This window comes from Ambystoma mexicanum, chromosome 7q (assembly GCF_040938575.1).
Source record: "Ambystoma mexicanum isolate Mex_15411 chromosome 7q, UKY_AmexF1_1, whole genome shotgun sequence".
Lineage (NCBI taxonomy): Eukaryota > Metazoa > Chordata > Amphibia > Caudata > Ambystomatidae > Ambystoma > Ambystoma mexicanum.
Window position 1 is genome coordinate 404,717,990 of NC_090941.1, and position 20,131 is coordinate 404,738,120.

Here is a 20,131-nt window from a genome sequence, read left to right on the forward strand (position 1 = left end):
AGCTACATGTTTGGGAATTTGTTTCAAGTACTGCACCAAGAGATACTGCATATCTGTTGGCACTTCGCTGATAGTATGATTGTCTGGTATGCGTGTACATGCGGTTCATGTGCATGCGTGGTGTATGAGTGCCTGGTGATGCAGCCTGAGTTGCAATTCACAATGGGTGCATCTGGTGCTGCGAATGCCCAAGACATGGATATTTCTGATGTGTATGCAGCATTCCTTTGTTTGGGTTGGGAAGTTGTTAGTAGTATTGTGGGACACACACCATGTGGTTTTATTCTGCCTCCAGCACTGGGTAGTTGTATCCTGCGGTTTGTACATTATCTCTTGGTGGGCGTGCTTTCTCTAGCTGGTTCCTCAATGGATGGTGGAAGGCTGTCTTCAACCAATATGCCCTGTGTCACACTGGAGGCTGTGCAACACAACTCGGGCTTGTAATGTATTTTGGTAATGGGCTGTCCAGGTCGGAATTCTTGGGCATTCCCGGGCTCTGAACCTTCCCAAAAGATGCATCCTTGTCCAGTGCATGGTGACCTGCGGATCTCTGCTGGTCATAACCCTGCAGCTTGGAATACGAATCTTCAAAGCTTGATTTCTGGTGTGTGCTGGGATCTTTGTCCACCAGCATGTTGGTGTGTAAGTAACTATGGTGATTGAGTTGGGTGCTTGTATGGTTGTGATGTGGATATGATTGTGTTTTGTTGTAAGGAAGGGCTTGATGTTGTCCTGTCTTGCTGGCTATCAATGAATTCTAAAAGAATATTGGTGCAAGTTTGTGGATGACAACTCAGGATATTGATGATGAATGCTTCCGAATGTGTCATCTGGGGGCCAATCTGGAGTGCATGAGGACAGCCGGTGTGTGGTCCCTCTTTTATATACTGTGAGGGTTCAGAAATGAGAGACATACACAAAGTTGGAATATTCTCAACATCAGACATCTTTATTAACACAAAAGGGTTGTATGAAGGCCTCTCTGTCCTCTGTCCCTATCCTAAAGAGAGTTTCCCAACCTAGGAAACTAAAACTAAAGATCTGTGCTCTTTCTCAGTAGAGGGGCTCCCACACGCCTTTGTAAATTTGTATATGAAAATGGATATATATTCTCTGAGAAGGGTGCAGTGAGCTTAAACGTGGTTGTAGACACTCATGAGTGGAACAAATTCCTTAGAACAGGGTACTTCACCCATGTTCGTTCTCAGCAGAGGGGCTCCCACTCTCCATTGTAATTTTGTAAAACTTGGGGTTTCACCCTAAGTAATGCAGAGAAATCCAGACGTGGACCCTTTGCTCACTGTGCCTTAGAGAGGCTCAGCTTCACCTCGCTGAGGAGGCCCAATAAGGACGAAACACGTATTTGGGGTTTCTGATGGTACTCTTGTTCAGAGGAGAGTTGCCTAGCATTTCGGTGCTGGACTGCCCTTATGGGTGGGACCATAATGATATGCAAATTAATATTTCCTCTCTCTGAAGGCTGCAGTGAGCTAAAACATGGTTGTAGACTCACCTGAGTGGAAGAAATTCCATAGAACAGGGTATTTGACCCATGTTTGTTCTCAGAAGAGGGGCTCCAACAGTCTTTTGCAATTTTCTAAAACTAAAGATTAGTCTATGTCAAGTCATCAAAATGTATAAACTGTCCTTGTGTCCAAAACATACTAATCTGACTCTCACACTGAAAAACAATCAACTAAAAGTGCAAGGAAATATCTTTAAATTATGCTTGGCCAAAAGTGTTAATAATCAAAACAAAGAAATAAATCCAACAGAAGCATTTTTCTCCAAGCATATATCCTTGGATCCAGAAGGTTGTTCCCTTTCCCTGGATTTATAGGTAAGATGGTGAAAGTGTCTCTTTCAAGCAACACTTTTCTTGAGGATGGCAAAGTATATTTCAAACAACAGTACCTTTAAGATACCAAACATGTCTTTCTAGCAACAGTTCCTTTAGGTTGGCAAAAGTGTCTTTTTCAAACAATATTTTCTTCAGGATGGCAACAGTGTCTTTGGTATACTTCTTTAACATGTGCCTTGTAAAACAAGTACATTTCCATATACAACCTTGATGGACCTTCTGGTACACTCCCCTGACTCTTCAGATCCCACAGTATGCTTCTCTCTATCTATATGTTGTTTGTATAACACCCACAACCTGGAGGCCTCAGAGCGCTCACGAGAAAAGCAGGGTGCATGCAGACAGAGAGAGGATATTTTAAGCAATGCATGCTTTAGACTTCACAAGCAGGTATCTTGCTACAAGGTTTGAGTGGATTACCTGGTATATTCGCCTGCCAGGAAACCCCTTTTGGGTCAAGCATATCCCCTGGTATACTTCTCTGCCAGGTATCTCCCCCCCAAATGTTCACTGCCTGATGTGTTCCTTTCACCAGAACTTCTTCTCTGTTTCAATGGGGGTCATTCCGAGGTTGGAGGTAAGGGATTACCGGCGCCTGTAAGGGCACCAATGGCGGTAATCCCTTACCTCCGTATTCCGAGTTCCCTTTGCGGGTCCCTCTTTACCTCCTGCTTTTAGCAGGAGTAAATTACGGGACCCGCAAAGTGACCTTGGAGTAAATTACGGCACCGTAATTTACGTTGCCGTAATTACCTCCTTCCCCATTCCCATTGAGCCCTATGGGGGCAGAAATGGGGATGGGAAGGGCTATGGTGAATGGGGAATTACCGGTCCATCCAACCTTGGAATGGACCGGTAATTACTCCATTCACCATGCCGGTATTCCATGGAGTAAATAGCTCCATGGTTGCCAACCATGGAGCTATTTACTCCATGGTGTAGTCCTAACTCGGAATGAGGGCCAATGTCATTTAACACAACACAGTTGTATCACTTTGCTGTGTTTCTATTTGCATGAGGTATGACTTGTTCCAACGTTCCCCATTATGATATCCCACTTATGGGGACTTGTTCAAGTTCTACCACTGTGCTTATTTCTTTAACATTTCTTTAACATGTACTTGCTTAGGGTTATACTTGCTCCAACTTTCCCCATATTGATATTCCATATTTGGAGATTTGTTCAAGTTCTGCTTTTGTACTGCATTTGTTTGGTATTCAAATATTCTTATCTGTTTTGCTGGTTTACATGTCTGTCGGTGTTCTCCAGGGTCCTCTATGACTTTGGGCGGACTCGCCATCGTTTTGTAGTGTTCCTGACACGTGGCACGTCGCAGTGATGAAGCTTCCACTCTGGGACAGCCTTCGTCACTCTGCAGACCTTCCTTCAGCTCTCCCCATGCTTCTAGCTTAACCGCAGCCTTCTATCCCTGACCGGGACCAAAGACTGCTGCCTTTCAGCACAACCGCATCTCTGGTAGCTCTGCTGCTGCTGCCGGTGTTCCAGCTGTACCTGCAGCATCTCCCCTGGTCTCGCACGGAGCCGGTGAGTAGCTCTGGTAATTGCGAGCTGCCTTCAGGAAATGTCTGCCTTCTTGATCTCCTCTGGTACGGTCCTTTCGCATACTTCTTTCTTCTCATTGTCTCTCTGCATTTCGGGTACGGACAGCATTTTTTAATGTCCTATGATCTCTCAAACCAGCTAGTTTGCACATTCGGATTGGAGCTGCATCAACTCCTCACTTCTCGTCTCAGTACTCAGGGATTTATGAGAGTTTGAGTTGTAGATTTCTACAGTTATATTGTTCAGAACGTTCACTTAAGAAAACATTAGAAACAGGAGATGTTAGGTTTGTGTTATATGTGTCTGAGGTATGAATATTATCTTGACTAGATTTATTTGCAAGAAGGGGTTTCTGGTTTTTTTTTCTGAGAGGGATTTATGCGGTGACAACAAGCATTAAGAATTTAGGAATTATGAGGTCTTGCTCTCTGGAAAGTTGAGAATACTGTGTCTCACCTGCTGGAGTCACCACTTTCCCCTGACAACCATCTTCTGCCATATGATCCTCCCTCATAATACCACCCCCCGGGTCAGGATCAGGTGGCGGCTGCCATCCCCTTGAGACATAGAAGGAGATCTTTGCAAGTGCATCAGTGATGACTCCACAGGATTCATCACAATAACCAGAGAGGTTAAAGAACATTGAAAGCTAGGGGGCCAGGAGGTTACTCAGCAAATCGCACTGGTATAATCATAAGAGAAGGGAACCTGGGAGGTTCAATCAACCAATAGAGAGAAAGTGGTCAATGTCGTGGAGAAATAAACTGACAAGGAGGTTAAAAAAAGATGCTTTCCCCATTGACCCGGAGCAAATGTTCATGGATTTGGCATGTAAATTGCTTCAGCGTGGCGAGTACATTAATCAATATCTAAAAAGGAAAAACATTACACTCTATCTATTGGGCTTTCGCAAGAACTATAAACTCCAGGAATGTACTTGTTTAAAATTCAACTTGGTTAACACACCGCAGGTTATAAATATGAGAAAGAAAATCCTTGAAGATAGGAGATTATGCAGATTACGTGGCTATAATGTGGTTGAATCTGCTAAACACCTTTTAACGGATTGTGAAAGCTTCTTGTGGTGTGGATTCATCACGTTACCTTACGCGTAACTGGAACCATGAAATAACTGTAAATATGTACAATAAAGCTACTTGGTGTTATCTAACAAAGAGGCTCACAACTGGTCTGTGTCTAGACCACCATCTATTCTCTCTTGGTAACTACAATACGCATTGTTTTCTGTTTCTTTTTTTTTCAAAACAATGGGCCTCGGCACGTGTTTGGTGGTAGCCCTTAAATGCAGCGTTAACACTATTAGCGTGGCGCTAATTGTGCCGGCGCTAATAGCGCTGAATTTCCTTTGTTTAAAACATGGATGTGTTCAACCCAAACAGTGCCCTGATTTAGGGCATGATGATGTCATTATACATTCTTACGCTTTGTGCCTAGCACTGTTATATGGCTCAAATAGAGACTTTGAAGCAATATTTATTTCCTGATGATAAAAAGCACTTATAAGAATGTATTAAGGTTGCAAGCTGAAAGAGGCCCATGTGGAGTGAACTCAGCAATACAAAATAGGAAGATTTGTACCATAATATGAAGATTAGAATGGAAGGAAAACAACCTTCTGGGAGAATCTAGATACCTATGGGACAGATTATGTAGGAAATAAGATGCAATATGTATTTTTCCATTAAATGTATGAGTGGGAGAGTAACAGCAGAAGGGTGGTGGCTGGTGAACCTTTTCATTGAAGTGTATGTTTCCCACCAATATACAGTAACGACCAAGCATTGCAAGAGAGCCCAAACCAACCTTTGGGGCCTTCACGGGGAGAAGGGGAGGATCAGAAGGATTGTCCGACCAATACACATTTTAAAATAATGTGTTAAAAGGGTGCGTTTCAAAGCACACTACGTGAAAAATCCGGTAAAAAGCCATACAGTCTGCAATTGGTTCTGTAGAGTAACAAAACAAATTCCATCGGTGCAAAGCCAACAAGAGTTCATAGAAGCATTTTCCTACGATTATTCACAACAACTTTGCCGCAATATATGCCATTAAAAATGTGTTCATGCTGGCTGTTCCCATACATATATATGCTGGCACAAGTATCCCCACGTTAGAACATATTCCTGTTGCATTTGCCAGTAAGAAATGCCATGCAGCAGTATGAAAACATTTGCAGGCTGCATCAATGTTAGCCAGTATTGCCACATAGGAACACTCATCATGTTGGCTTTACTCTAGATGCCCAATAAAAACTGCCATGCCACAGTAAGAAAACATGTGAAGACTGGCTGTACCAATGAAAACACCCACGCCACACATCAGAACACTCCTGTTGTATTTGCCCATTATTCCAGTGATCTGTACAATATTTCTGGAATGATGGGCAGAGACAATGTGAGTGTTCTGTATTGAAATCCCCTACCCCACACTCTGTGATCACTGACGTGTGAACAGAATCTGTTCACTCGTCAGTCATCATCACACACCCACACGCAACCCCCACCCACACTCAGATTCAAGCATCTCAAGCTTGTATATACATTCTTGAGTTAAAGGAGAGCATCACATTTAACTCGGACATTCAGAGAAATGCGATCACACATATACACACTAATGGTGAGTGACTATATAATGTGAGAGCACACACCATTACAACACTAACACATAAACAGTCTCCCACAAGCTGGTTCTCTCTTCCCCTGTCCCTACCTCTCTCTCTCTCTCTCTCTCTCTCTCTCTGCCTCTCTCTCACACACACAAGCACATAATCAATATTTCACTTAACTTCGGACAGGATATGGGGGATGTCAGGCCCAGCGTCTGCACCCTGCATCCCTCCTTCTTTCTTCTCTGAACCAGGCCGGAGCAGGGTCATCAAGCTGACCCACCCCAGGCTTGAGACAGAAAGGGAAAGGGAGTGGTGAAGAGGCATTTGTTTCCCTGCAAGGGATGGATTTTCAGCACCCAGGCCGGGAAATAAATGCTGTGTCTTCCCTTTCATTGGGCTGCACAATGTGTGTGCCCTCCCTGTCTCACACGTGTAAAATGAATAAAACAGACACTCCCTGGACAGGGAATAAGGCACAAAAGAGCAGGCTGCGAGAGTTCAAGGAAATGTTTATCTAGATCTCTGAGAGCGCTCTGACCACATCAAGGTTACAACACATTTATATAGTACATTGACATCTTTAACATATGAGGCTACGTTGGACCTGGATTGGTCAGTCAGGGTGGTGTCTTAGGTGTGGGCATCATCTCTTCCTCCGGGTTGGTTGCTTGGTTGGCGGGAGGATTCACTTCAGACATCTGTGCTCCGGATGGGTGAAGGTCAGGTCGCTGTGAAACACGGTGGTCACTATCTAAGCTAAGAAAATACATTCTGAGTAATGCATGCACTAAATAATAGTTGATCAAAAGACCCTCAGTAGTGTATCATGTCATTACACAAATCACTCAAGAGTTTATATCATCTACAACATTTGGGTTATACAGGTCACAAGTTCATGGGCCTTGACCACCATAATACTGTCATTGAACTATAGGGTTAGTCTCACAAGAATCTCAGGTATGTCGCACTTGTTAGTATTGGGCATGATATACTGCAGCAGGGGTCTAATGTTAGTTGGGGGTCTGTTGGGTGGGCTCCATAGCATGGTTGGCAGTCTGGCACATGAAAGGAATGCCTTGCAAGGACACTGGGTTAGAATGGCAATAAGTTTCAACTGGCGAGGGTAAGAGGGCAAGGACACTTTTGTGGAGATGGACAAGCTATGTGCTTGGCTCATGTTGGTTCACATGCAGGACAATGATCTCAGAGGAAAAGGGATGTGTTACATTTATTATTTGTTGCAAGCAGCTCCGGCTTCAGCGTGAGAATGGAGATGCAGAGCTTTACAGTTGGAGTGGGACCGAGGGTGGGGGCCATGTGCTCCGAGCTACTGCAGCGGGCAAACGGGAGAGATGCATTTTGTACTATTGCAGTGAGGCCTGGTTACCAAGATGGAGTCGAAAGGGGGTACAAAAAATGGATGCCTTGTGTCCTGCTTGGTGGTCCCATCTACGCAAATGTAACCCAAATTTAACATCGCATAAGGGCGAGGGGCGTACCCACCACTAGAGGCACTTGGTCCGAGTTTAGTACTGAAAAGTGATGATAGTGAGGGGCCCATTGGCCCCTCGCTCCCACACAACATGAAACAGTTCAGGGCGCTCCTGCCCTGGCCGATGTGCTGCCCTATGAAAAGCAGAAGGAAGTGGGAACACCGCCATTTTTTGAATTTGCAAAGAATCTAAAATGCTTTAGATTCTTTACGAATGCAGTCTGTTTGCAATAGGAAATGCAAAAAATAATGTTTTGTTTACATTTATGCAATGGAACAGGGCTTCCCTTATGGGCGCAGCACCCCTGCCGGAAGGGAAAGCAATTATTCTTGTTGATTTGGCAAATATTTGACAGTACCTGCTTAGTCAAATAAATGAAAGTTTTACCCCTGAAGAAGATCAGGCCAGCCAACAAATTTGGATGTTGGGTTAACGCGTGAGTTTGAAAATAAAACAAGGATTGGCAATAGCAATAGTTTTGGCATTTGTAGTTGTTTCGTGCATTTTACATTTCGCATGGGGCAAGGAATGAAGAATGAAAGCAATGGGAGGAAGAAATGACAGCATGGGAAGGAATGAGGGCTGCACTGGGGGAGGCGGGGTGAGTGAAGCACTGGGGGGTGGGAGGTTGATAAGAAATAAATGGCAACACAAGGGAACATAAAAACATCCAATCGATGAAAGCTAGGCCAGCAACAGTACACAGCAGCCTTGTACAACATTTGAAGGAAGGGTTGACAGTGCAAGGGGGGGAGGAGGCAGAGTGTAAGGGAAGGGGCAACAGCACAAAGGGAAGGGAGCAACAGTACCCAGGAGAAGGAGCAACAGCACAAAGGGGAGAGGAGTGACAGAGCAAAGGGGAGGAAGCAACAGAGCAAGGGGAGAGAAGCAACAGCGCAATGGGGAAGGAGCAACAGTGCAATGGGGGAAGAGCAACAGCACAAGGGGGAAGGAGCAACAGCTCGAGGGGGATAGAGGACTGCACATGAAACAGTTCAGGCTGCTCCTGCCCTGGCCAATGAGCTGCCCTATGAAAGGCATGAGGAAGTGGGAACACCACAATCTTTTGCATTTGCAAAGAATCTAAATATTTTTAGAGGCTTTACAAATGCAAAAGCTATATGAATAGCAAAAACAAAAATGTTTAGTTTACATTTATGGAATGGGACCCATAGGGTCCCATAAGTCAAGGGTGTGTCCCCTATGGGCGGACAACCCCGGCCAGAAAGGACAGCAATGATTACAGTTATTACCACATCGCGCTTGAGACTAGAAACACGGATTTAGGTTTTGACAGTGACCTGCTTAGTCAAATAAATCAAAGGAGCAACAGTGCAAGGGGGAGGTGCGGCAGTGCAGAGGGAAAGGTGTGACAGTGCGGTACGATGTCCTTTCATCGCCAGTAATTTCAAAGCCTGTAATTTGAACATACGCATTAAAATGGAAATGTGCATCAAATTTTTTAGGGGGGTGTGAAAAAGAGCAGATAATGGCTTGGGGGTAGGGAATAGGTACACATAGGTAAATAGGTGGGGGATGTAGGGTTTGGGGGCGAGACAAAATAATAATTTCATGAACATTAACGCCGATGAAATGACATAGAACCGACAGTGCAAGGGGAAAGGTGTGACAGTGCAAGTCGGCAAGAAGTGACAGCGTAAGGGGCAGGAGCGACAGGGCAAGTGGGGAATACATCTGTTGGTTGTATGTATAATTGAAGCCTTTGGTTGTATTTGTCCTATGTTATAGTTTTTAACTCAATGGGGCTCATTTTTTGCCCAGGCTTTTGTGCATTTTTCTTATCATATGCCACCTTTTCAATCCTGCTCATGGCGTAGAGGACTGGTAGAACGCAATTTGCGCTGTTTTTAATGCCTGCACGAATGCTGGAGATCCCTATGGGGTGCACCGGCTATTAGTGAATTAGTTACCGATTTGTCTGATTTCAAACTAGTGGATATGAATTTAACTCCTTCCCTGCAGCATGGGATGTATCACACACTTCAAATGCAAATGTCAACTAGCACTTCAATGGAAGAACTCTTTATTTGAGGTACTTTTGAAAATAAAATCCGTTTAGTTTATGACACTGTTGCAAGACAGGGGACTTCAGATTATGCATGATCTCTACTAAACCCTCTAGCAGCAGAAGAATTAAATTAATTTGCACAAATAAATATGGGAAACACATTCCAATATATTTTATCTTAACAATGCAGAGTGTCTTATGATCTCTACACAACCAGAGCGCATCCATGGTTATAAATGTACAAAGGTCCTCTTTCTTGCTGCTCACATGCAAGAGAAATGTCTTCCAGTTTGCAAATTGCTCCAGTAATGCCAATGCAACATTGATGTCTAAAAACTCCTTAGCTGTCCACATGCTTTAATAGTGCTGTGACACAGACACGTTGTCACCATACTCTTCAGTGTAGGTTTGTCGTGTTACTTTGTTTAACTATGTCCCTCCTGTCTCTCCGTAGCGCCGCTGGCTGCTATCAATCTCTGGTAACTGGTGCAGGTGCAGAGAGACAGGCCTGTTCAGTGTCAAATGCACCCTTGTCGGATTTACTGCTACTGTAGCAGTGTGTGGGAAGAGGGAGTCTAGTCTGTCCAGGGTGAGCGATAGTTCATAGAAAATATTAATTGGTTTGCTTGGCAGGTGTTAAATGAAGTATGCAACCTCCCGCCAATTAACATGCTACAGTTTCGGTGAAAGTAAAATGTCAGCTGGACTGCTCATCGAGGTAGAGGAACTTGTGTAATGTGTAAAGCAACTAAGGATTTTCACTGCACGGATGAGGCTGCTTGCCAACGAAAATCCTTTAAAAAACAAGCACAATTCCATTTGGTGCCCCTCGGTATACCATCCCTTCTCAGATGATATGAAAGTAATACCACGTGCGATGGTGAGTAAAGAATATCTGAAATCTACATGTAGGCTCATTCTTCTCACCACTGCTATACAACATCTACATGACCCCTCTCATTAACCTCATCAAAAGGCACAGGTTCACTTGCAACAACTACAAAGACGACATGCAAATCATCTACAAAATCAACACTAGCGGAGAACAAAACCCAAACCCTACTAACTGCCTCACAGAAATAAACCACTTGGTGAGTATCAACAGCCTTAAACTCAAATCAGATAAAAGTGAAATCATGATCATGCCCAATAAACCGTCAAACCAACATCATATTCCATGGCCTATTGAAATAGGAAAGCGACCTGAACCACCCACAGTGGTTAATATTAATGGACAACGACTTAACACTCGAACCGCAAATCAACGCAGTAATAAATAAGTGCTTCTTCCTCTACACACAATCCAGAGGATACTACTCTCTTTCACCTTCCCACATACAATACTCACTGCCATCTCGTCATTTCAAAAATAGATTATGCCATCAGTATCTATCTCGGAATGCCAGACTACCTTAACAAAAAACTACAATGAATACAGAATGCAACAGCAAGATTACTCCTCAGACTCACTAAAAGAGATTACATCACACCAGCACTTAGAACCTTACATTGGCTACCAGTTAAAAAACATATTTCCTTCAAAACATTGTGCAGAACACACAGAGCATTCCACGGCCAGGGAGCAGTATTCATACAGGGAAATATTTCAATCGACAAACAAAACCAAACACTAAGGTCCAGCAACAACATTCCCCCGGACCTAAACAATACTCAAAGCGAAAATGTGGTGCAACAGCGTTCTTCTGCATCGTGGCAAAACCTTAGAACTCAACCAAAAAGGAAATAAGAACTACAGAAGATCACCTAAAGTTCAGAAAACTGCTAAAAACATGGTCCTTTAACTCACTGAGCTAAATAAGAAAAATCATCAATGGGAAACTGCCAACATATTACAATAGAAACACCAAAAACAACCGAAACCTGATGAACCAAAACAGGGACACCCAAATAAATAAAGCATTGTACCGCAAATCACCATGAATAATATTAACTCAACAGATCAACATAACCGTGGCACAAAAAGACACAGACAACTCCCCACTAGCCCTATTAAAAACTCTCTAATACTCTGCACACTCATCCTCAAACACTGAAGAAATCACACTCATACCTTTCTGGCAGAGAAAAACAAAACACTGCAAACTACACACACTCCACAACACCCAACAGGAAACTAAACGAATCAAACACACATCACCCATACAAACTCATACACCAAACAGCACATAAACTCTACCAACTAAAAACAAACCAGCACAGTGACTGTTTTTTCCTCAACTGAAGCTACCAAAACCCACATCAAGGCTCTCTTTTGCTTTTCCCTTTCAATCCCACTAACTAAACCCACCAAACCCTCCTTCCTTTTCAGATCCGCCAGAGCACCACAAGACAATGGAAATGGGAGCAATGCGCAGTATAAATCACAATAACATAACATAGCGTAGCCCAACGGGGCCAGGAAAGTAGCCCAAATATAGCCCAACTCCAACTGGCTGTGAAGACAAAGATCATTAGTGGACTCAGCTTTGGAAGTGACAAAGACACGAGACATGGTACAAAACTCCTGATTGAGAGAAAATTAGTTAAGCAAACCACCATTGGATTACCTCTAATGTGTCAGCGGATTATGTAACAGCATTTCCACTTCTCATGACAACCACAAAGTCAGGTTTCTGACACACCTGTACTCTCTCTATTCTCTGTAGCCATGGTGTTGGTGATATTTTAGTGGGTGCGCCATGGGCACAGTTTGGGAGGCAATGAAAGTAGTGGTGAGGGGCGAGGCCATCGTAGGAGCGGGGGACATTTGAAAAACACAGAGAGCTGAACTGGAAAAAATTAGAAGAAGACATAAAACACAAAGATTCCCGACACACGGGGGACAAGGGAGAAGGAGACAGAACTAGCACGGTTGTTAGAGGAATGCCAGGAAGCATGAGGAAGGCTCTCCAAGTTTGATTATTCAGTGAAAACCGCAAAAGCACACGCTGAGGGCGATAAGCCAGGCAGACTCCTAGCCTGACTGTGCAGGAGAGAACACCCACAATCTCAAACCACAGAGATCAAAGACACAACAGGCACAACACATAACACACAACAGGAAATGAATGATACATTCTGAGACTTCTACTCCCATCTCTACAGCCATGACCACCAGGTGCTACAAAAAGACATACTAAACACACTGGATGAAATAGGCCTTCACAAAATAGACTTGTCACAACAGAAAACCTTAGATGCCGAAATAACAGGGGACGATATCGCAGAGGCAATAAGATCACTAGCCTCTAGCAAAATATCAGGAAGCGAGGGACTCTCCCGGAGTTCTATAAAACATATGAAGCAACATTGAAACCGGTGTTACTTGAGGTTTTCCGGGAGGCATACACCAAAGGGGAGCTGCTGGAGTCCATGAAGAAAACCCTAGTTATACAAATACCCAAACCAGGGAAACTAAGGGATGAATGTGACTCTTACCGGCCGCTAGCGATGCTAAACTATGACATTAAGATTCTGACGACGATACTGGCCAGGCGCCTGAACAGGATAATGGGGTACCTAATGCATAGTGACCAAAATGGTTTTCTACCAGGGCGCAGCACTGCGTTGAATTTACACAGACTACAACACATTCTTGCGCAAACAGCAGAATCCCAAGAGCACTATGCCATACTCTCCCTGGACGACACAAAGGCGTTTGACTCAATATACTGGGAATGGCTGGAGGCAACATTAAAGGAATTTGGATTTGGGGAGGGATTCATCCGATGGGTACGAATGCTATACACAAACCCAAAGGCCAGGGAAAAAACAGGGAGGTTAGTGTCAGCAGTATGGGACATAAGGAGAGGGATGAGACAGGGATGCCCATTATCCCCAATGCTATATGTGCTGGACCTTGAACCAATAGCAATATACCTCAGTAAACAACACCTAGATGCTGACATCTGGGTTGGAGGAAGGGGACACCTGCTTTCGCTCTATGCGGACGATGTGTTGCTGTATGTGAGAGATCCGCACCTGAATGTCCTGGTGATCCTGGACATACTTGATAACTATGCTACAGTGTCGAGAATCCATTTATGTAAGACCAAATCTTGCATATTCCTGATGGCGGGGCTAAGAGGGAGGAGAATCAATGAACTGCCAGCGGTGGGACTCAACTGGGAGGTGGACTTGTTCAAACACCTGGGGTGAGCATTAAACATACACCTGAACAAATGCATGAACATAACACGGCGAAGGTGGTGCAGGGGTTGAAGAAATCCATGAAATTCTGGTCTAAGCTGCCACTATCACTGTTAGGTAGGGTAGCCATCACCAAAATGATTATCCTCCCGAGATTCTTGTATTTCTTCAACAACGTGCACTGCTATGTTAAGGCATCCTTTTTCCGCTCCCTGGAAGTGCTGCTCCGAGAATACTTGTGGGGTGCTAACCGCCATAGACTCTCACTAGCAACATTATACTTACCGTACAACAAAGGCTGAGTGAAATTGCCAAACCTCAGGAGGTACTTACCTGGCAGCCCAGCTCAGTCACGTAACCAAATGGCTGGCAGACGAGTCTAACTCAGAAACAGACTTACTGCAACACCTGGTGGCCCCCATCAAACTAAAAGAAATGATGTAGGAAACACAAGAGGGCCCAAACACATCTCACTGGTGGTGACACTGGGCCAGAAGGTATGGAGGAGAGCACAAACCTTGCAGAAACTAGTAAACCCCTACTCACCGGAGGTGCCGATAGCAGCGGACACATGCAAGGACAGCACAGACATGGCAGTGGTGGGGAAAGGGATATACACATGGGAAGCTGTATACAAAGATGGGGCCTTTAGGGAATTCGATTCAATGCAAGAAAAAGAGGAGCTGCCGAGTGGACAATTTCTCTGGTATCATAGAGTCTGAGAAGTGGCCAAGGAAAGTTGGGAAGGTTGGCCAGAGGAACCACAGGCAGACCCACTGCTGACCCTGATGTATAATTTAAACGACGGTGGAGGACGATTTCACGGCTGTACAGCATGCTGATAGACAAGCCTAACCCTAATGGTATAGCACTGAGAGAGCAATGGGAGAATTATCTGGGCGCAGACATAACAGAGAAAGAGTGGGAGAGAATGTTGAGCTTTCCTAAAGGTGTATCGAGGAACCATTGCTTCAAATTAATACAAATGAATGTGCTGTATCGCACATACATGACCCCGCACAGTATAGCTACGTTTAACAAGGAAGTGAGTTCACAATACCTGCGGTGCAAAGGCGAGGATGCTGACCTGCTGCACATGTTCTGGGGGTGTGCGCGTGTGAGAGGTTTTTGGGCACGCATAGAGCAAGCTTGCAGGGAGGCGGGAGTAACAAGGTATGCATGGTCACTGAAAGAATGCCTACTTGGCGCCTATCCCAGAATTAGCAAACACAAACATGTATTCAGGTTTATGGACCTCGCATGCATACTAAACCAAGAGAACTATCGCCATGTCCGGGAAAACTGCTGCAGGGCCACAATCTGGAAAATGGTGCAAGGAATTTGAAAGGTGGGCAGAGGCGGAGACCAAGGCGTGGTTGGAGGGAGCAAACAGAATGGAACCTGATGGTAATGATAAGTGCGTAGCATGTAAATCGTTGATCTGGGACATGTTTCACCCGTCTGACGACAAACCCCCATGAGCGCACCAATTAAGGCAGAGGGCACCCAATGCGCGCCCAGTTAATCACTCCACAGCACTCAATTGATAATGGCCAACCGAAGGACATGAAGAGTATTAAGAAGAGTAGAGCCCCAGACACTGAGGCGTTTGCCCCCAACCGATGTTATAAATCAGCACATGGCACCTGTAGGAAGTTGTTTGTTAGTTGTTATTTGTTGTTCTTAACTAAACACAGGCATGAAAAAGTGAAATGTTGAAATGCACGACTGTAACTATACAAATGCCAATAAAAACATGTAAAAATAAATTAGTGGGTGTGCCATCAAAATGCACCAAAACCAAAATTGAGGTGGACTGTTATATGGGTATGGAAAACATGCTAACATATATATACGGTCTACACTAGATATTAAGCATTTACAAAGTGCTAAAATAGGAATTAAGACCTTGAATTTTGTTCACACTTTGAAAATGAACTTTTTAATAGGGATGCAGATAAATGTGAGTGTTGCATGTATGGCTTGGAGTTGTGTTGTAGCCACATGTATTTTGTTTGTCTTTTCAGAATAAATGATGTATTTTTAGATGTAAGAGGTTGTATGTGAAAATGCAGCTTTACATTTGTGTTACATATAAACATTTAAAAAATGCTATAAAATGTTGAATATGTTGAGTCCATTTTAACTCTATATGGCGACAAGAAGAAGGTTGATCACAGGGACTAAAGAACTGATTTTATGGATTTCACTAAGGAAACTTTTTGTGCCACTAAAGTGCCACTTGCAAACTATTCTAGAACTGGATAAAATCAGGCTCCAGCCTCTGATCCCTGGCTGTGGATCTCTTGTCGCCATAGCACGCTTCTTTTCACAAGCTTTTTAAAACGAAACTTTTTGTTTTCCTTTCCCTTCATTTGAGAACTGATTTCCATGGTTTGGTTGTAATGGGACTGCCTTTTCTCAACAGTTTTTCTTAATTATATTTCTGTGAAAAATAAGACCCTATTTCTCCCTTTCATTTTCTTTTTCCTTCACTTTGGTTTACCAAGTAATTCAATGATCTCATTCTTCAAACTGTCATTTTATTTTGAAATATAGTGCAGTTCGCAATTACCCTAGGACTGTTAGGGCGCCCTCTATACATTTTTATAAATAAATACATTTAAATGTGGTTCCTCGTCTTCAACCAACCCTGACGAGAGGGTCCTAACATCACAACCATTGACCTGAAAGAGGAAAAACAGTGAGACCAGGGAAAAGGAATCTGTGCTGTCAGAGACAAAAGTCAACTCAACTTAGGAAACAGGTGAATCATCAAGACCTCCATTTAGAAACAGGAGGGGCAAAGTGAGTCCCACTCTCAATGAGACCAGGGAAAGGGGACCTCTGCACGATTTGGAAAACGTGAAGGCGTAGGAAATAGAGTGTAATAAAGTGAGATGGGAGTGGGCAATGGGTTGGTCAGCAGAAGTTTCTTCGGTCATTTTCCTGGATGGGAAGGAAATGGATGAGTTTTCATCCAAGCTTGTCCACACTGTGGTGTTTTCAGTGAATACAAATCAGCCTCAAGATGTTGCTTGGACTTGACCTCTTGGTAAAAATCCAATCTGAACTCATACTCTCCTTAGTTTTGTCAGCTCACTTCTGATAAGCGGCAGATCAGGTGAACGAGTGCTTTAGGAATAGTCTGTAATACTGCCAAAAATGCAAGAAACAAGAATAGGAACAAGAAACGGATAGGAAAGGAACTGAATTCTAGACTTCATGGGCCTGGTACACTTTGATTATCTCACTTTAAATGTGAAAGTGTGTGATTCCCTGCAAGAGAGTGAGGTTCCTTATTATCAAACATAAGCAAGTGTTGTGTTCAGGGTTTGGCCACAAATGACTCTGACACTCCAGTGAACTGTTGACTTATTTACTTAAGTTTAGGTACACCAAATACAGTTCTTAGAGTCAGGTATGTAAAAGGGGACATAGGACACCCACCGGCATCCTCTCTCAGGGCTTACATCCTTGCAACTAACAAACCTGGAACTCACTCATAGATAAACATTCTAAGCCCTGCATTCCATCTCAAGATTCTAGTCACTTGCACCAGATGAATGCAAAGTTAATCACAACACATCTTTCCCCTATAGGGACAACAACAAGAACAGTAAAGTATCGGTGGCAAGATCAATATTTCATCAAAAGATTTGTCCAGTAAGGTCCCACCTGGAAAACAAAAGATTATTCAAAGCATTTCATATATAACCACAACCAACTCCAAAAGGTTTAGACCCTGTCACCACTTCAAAATCTATTAACATTAACATCAATGTCCATCTGTGGATTAAAATAAAAAGTCCACCTGTGGAGAGAACATATTAATATGCCTACATAGAACAACATTTCCCTTTTTATACAGACAGTGTAATGGACAGTAGTCCGCTCAATGGTTCACCACAACCATTGCACCTTTTCACACATGCGACACATGTAATGGACAGTAGTCCGCTCAACAGTTCACCTCAACCATTGCACCTTTTTACACATGCAACACATGTAATGGACAGTAGTCCGCTCAACGGTTCACCTCAACCATTGCACCTTTTTACACATGCAACACATGTAATGGACAGTAGTCCGCTCAACGGTTCACCTCAACCATTGCACCTTTTTACACATGCAACACATGTAATGGACAGTAGTCCGCTCAACGGTTCACCTCAACCATTGCACCTTTTTACACATGCAACACATGTAATGGACAGTAGTCCGCTCAACGGTTCACCTCAACCATTGCACCTTTTTACACATGCAATACATCTAATGGACAGTAGTCCGCTCAATGGTTCACCACAACCATTGCACCTTTTCACACATGCAACACATGTAATGGACAGTAGTCCGCCTGTGGAGAGAAATATGTTAAACTACATAACTCAATTAAAGAGAGAGACATGCAGCACTCATGCCGAACTCCAGGACTCCACTCAAGCCAACCGCAGCAACCTTCGGTTCCAGTCAAAGGTAAGCGCTGACATCGGATAACTTTGTCAGTGATCTCAGCTGCCTTCACTATGACCAATAGCTTGTAGCCTTGGCGCAACAGATGTTTGCACAGTCCATGGGCCCCAGGCCCCTCCTAGATCCATTAACAACTTCCAACTCTTCTGAATGTTTGTACAGTCTCAATTCTCTTAAATGCTTTATGAGAGACTGCCACCTTGAACTTCACCATGCCAATGAATGAATGAACCTTGCTGCTCCAATGAACTTCACAGCTCCTTCTAATAACCATAAGTCTCACAGAGCCCACTGCACTTTACAGCAGACCGTTGTACCTTTCAAGACTAGAACTTCTTGTCCCCACTGCCCTTTGCAGCACACCCTTGCCACTGAAGTGCCTCTTCACTCCCTATGCAGTGCCTCTTCACTGCCCCGTGCAGCACTTCACTGCCCTCGCAGCGCCTCACCTCTTCACTGCACCATGCAGCACTTCACAGCCTCTGCAGCGACCACTCACTGCCTCTTGCAGCACCTCTTGACTGCCTCTTGCAGCACCTCTTAACTGCATCTTGCAGTGCCTCACTGCCCTTGCAGAATCTCTTCACTGCCTCATGCAGCACCTCTTCACTGCCTAACGCAGCACCTCACTGCCCCTGCAGCGCGTCTTCACTGCCTGTTGCAGCACCTCACTGCCCTTGCAGCACTTCTTCATGCAGCGCCTCACTGCCTCTGTAGCATTTCACTGCCCCTAGCAGCGCTTCACTGTCTCTGCAGCGCCTCTTCACTGCCTGTTGCAGTGCCTAACTGACCTCGCAGCACCTCTTCATGCAGCGCCTCACTGCCTCTGCAACATCTCATTGCCCATTGTAGCGCCTCACTGCCCTGGCAGAACCTCTCCACTGCCTCATGCAGCACCTTTACATCCATAGCTGCTCTGTTATTCCAGTGCCTTCGTAGCGCCTCTGTCTGGGCCTTTCTTGCCCCCTCTGCCTCTGTAGCACCTCTGTCTGGACCTCAATTGCCCTCACTGCACTTGCAGTGCCTCACAGCCATCCAGCGCTCTTACCTGAGAGAGGATCACTTCTCAGAGGGGGGGGGGGGCGGTGGGTGTCTCCCTTTGGTGCTGTCCCCCCAGCACAGACAGATCCCATCCTCGTCGCCAGTGTTGTGTTCAGGGTTTGGCCACAAATGACTCTGACACTCCAGTGAACTGTTGACTTATTTACTTAAGTTTAGGTACACCAAATACAGTTCTTAGAGTCAGGTATGTAAAAGGGGACATAGGACACCCACCGGCATCCTCTCTCAGGGCTTACATCCTTGCAACTAACAAACCTGGAACTCACTCATAGATAAACATTCTAAGCCCTGCATTCCATCTCAAGATTCTAGTCACTTGCACCAGATGAATGCAAAGTTAATCACAACAGCAAGCAATCCCACTGGCAGAATACTTTAAAACTCCACGAGCTTATTACCCCACTTGCGCAAGATTCTTCTTTTTATTCTTTTTATTCATCAGACCCTACAATGTTTATTAAGTTGCAAATCTGAACTTTGGGCCAGACAGCAATATTAAACAAACAGATAGGAAGAACATGTATATTACCTTTGGGGAAAAAAACTCTCTCTACCTCAATGTTAGGCCCCAATGAGACCACCATTTTTCATGTAGGCAGATCCTGTACCCTGTGAAGAGAGAAGATAGCACAGTTTACATTAATTAAAATATATTTAATCTGTTCAATGTCTATTCTCAGGCTGGAAGGGACACAGAGTAGAACACTGATGATGTCACTGTCACAACTCTGTGACATCACAAGGTTTAGATGGCACGACTACATTACAGTGTGCACATGAGAGACCTCAACTACAGAGGGTGGAAAAAGGAGCATGAATGAGGCAACATACATTAGGCAGGCAGCCTTCCATTCAGATTTAAACAATGCCT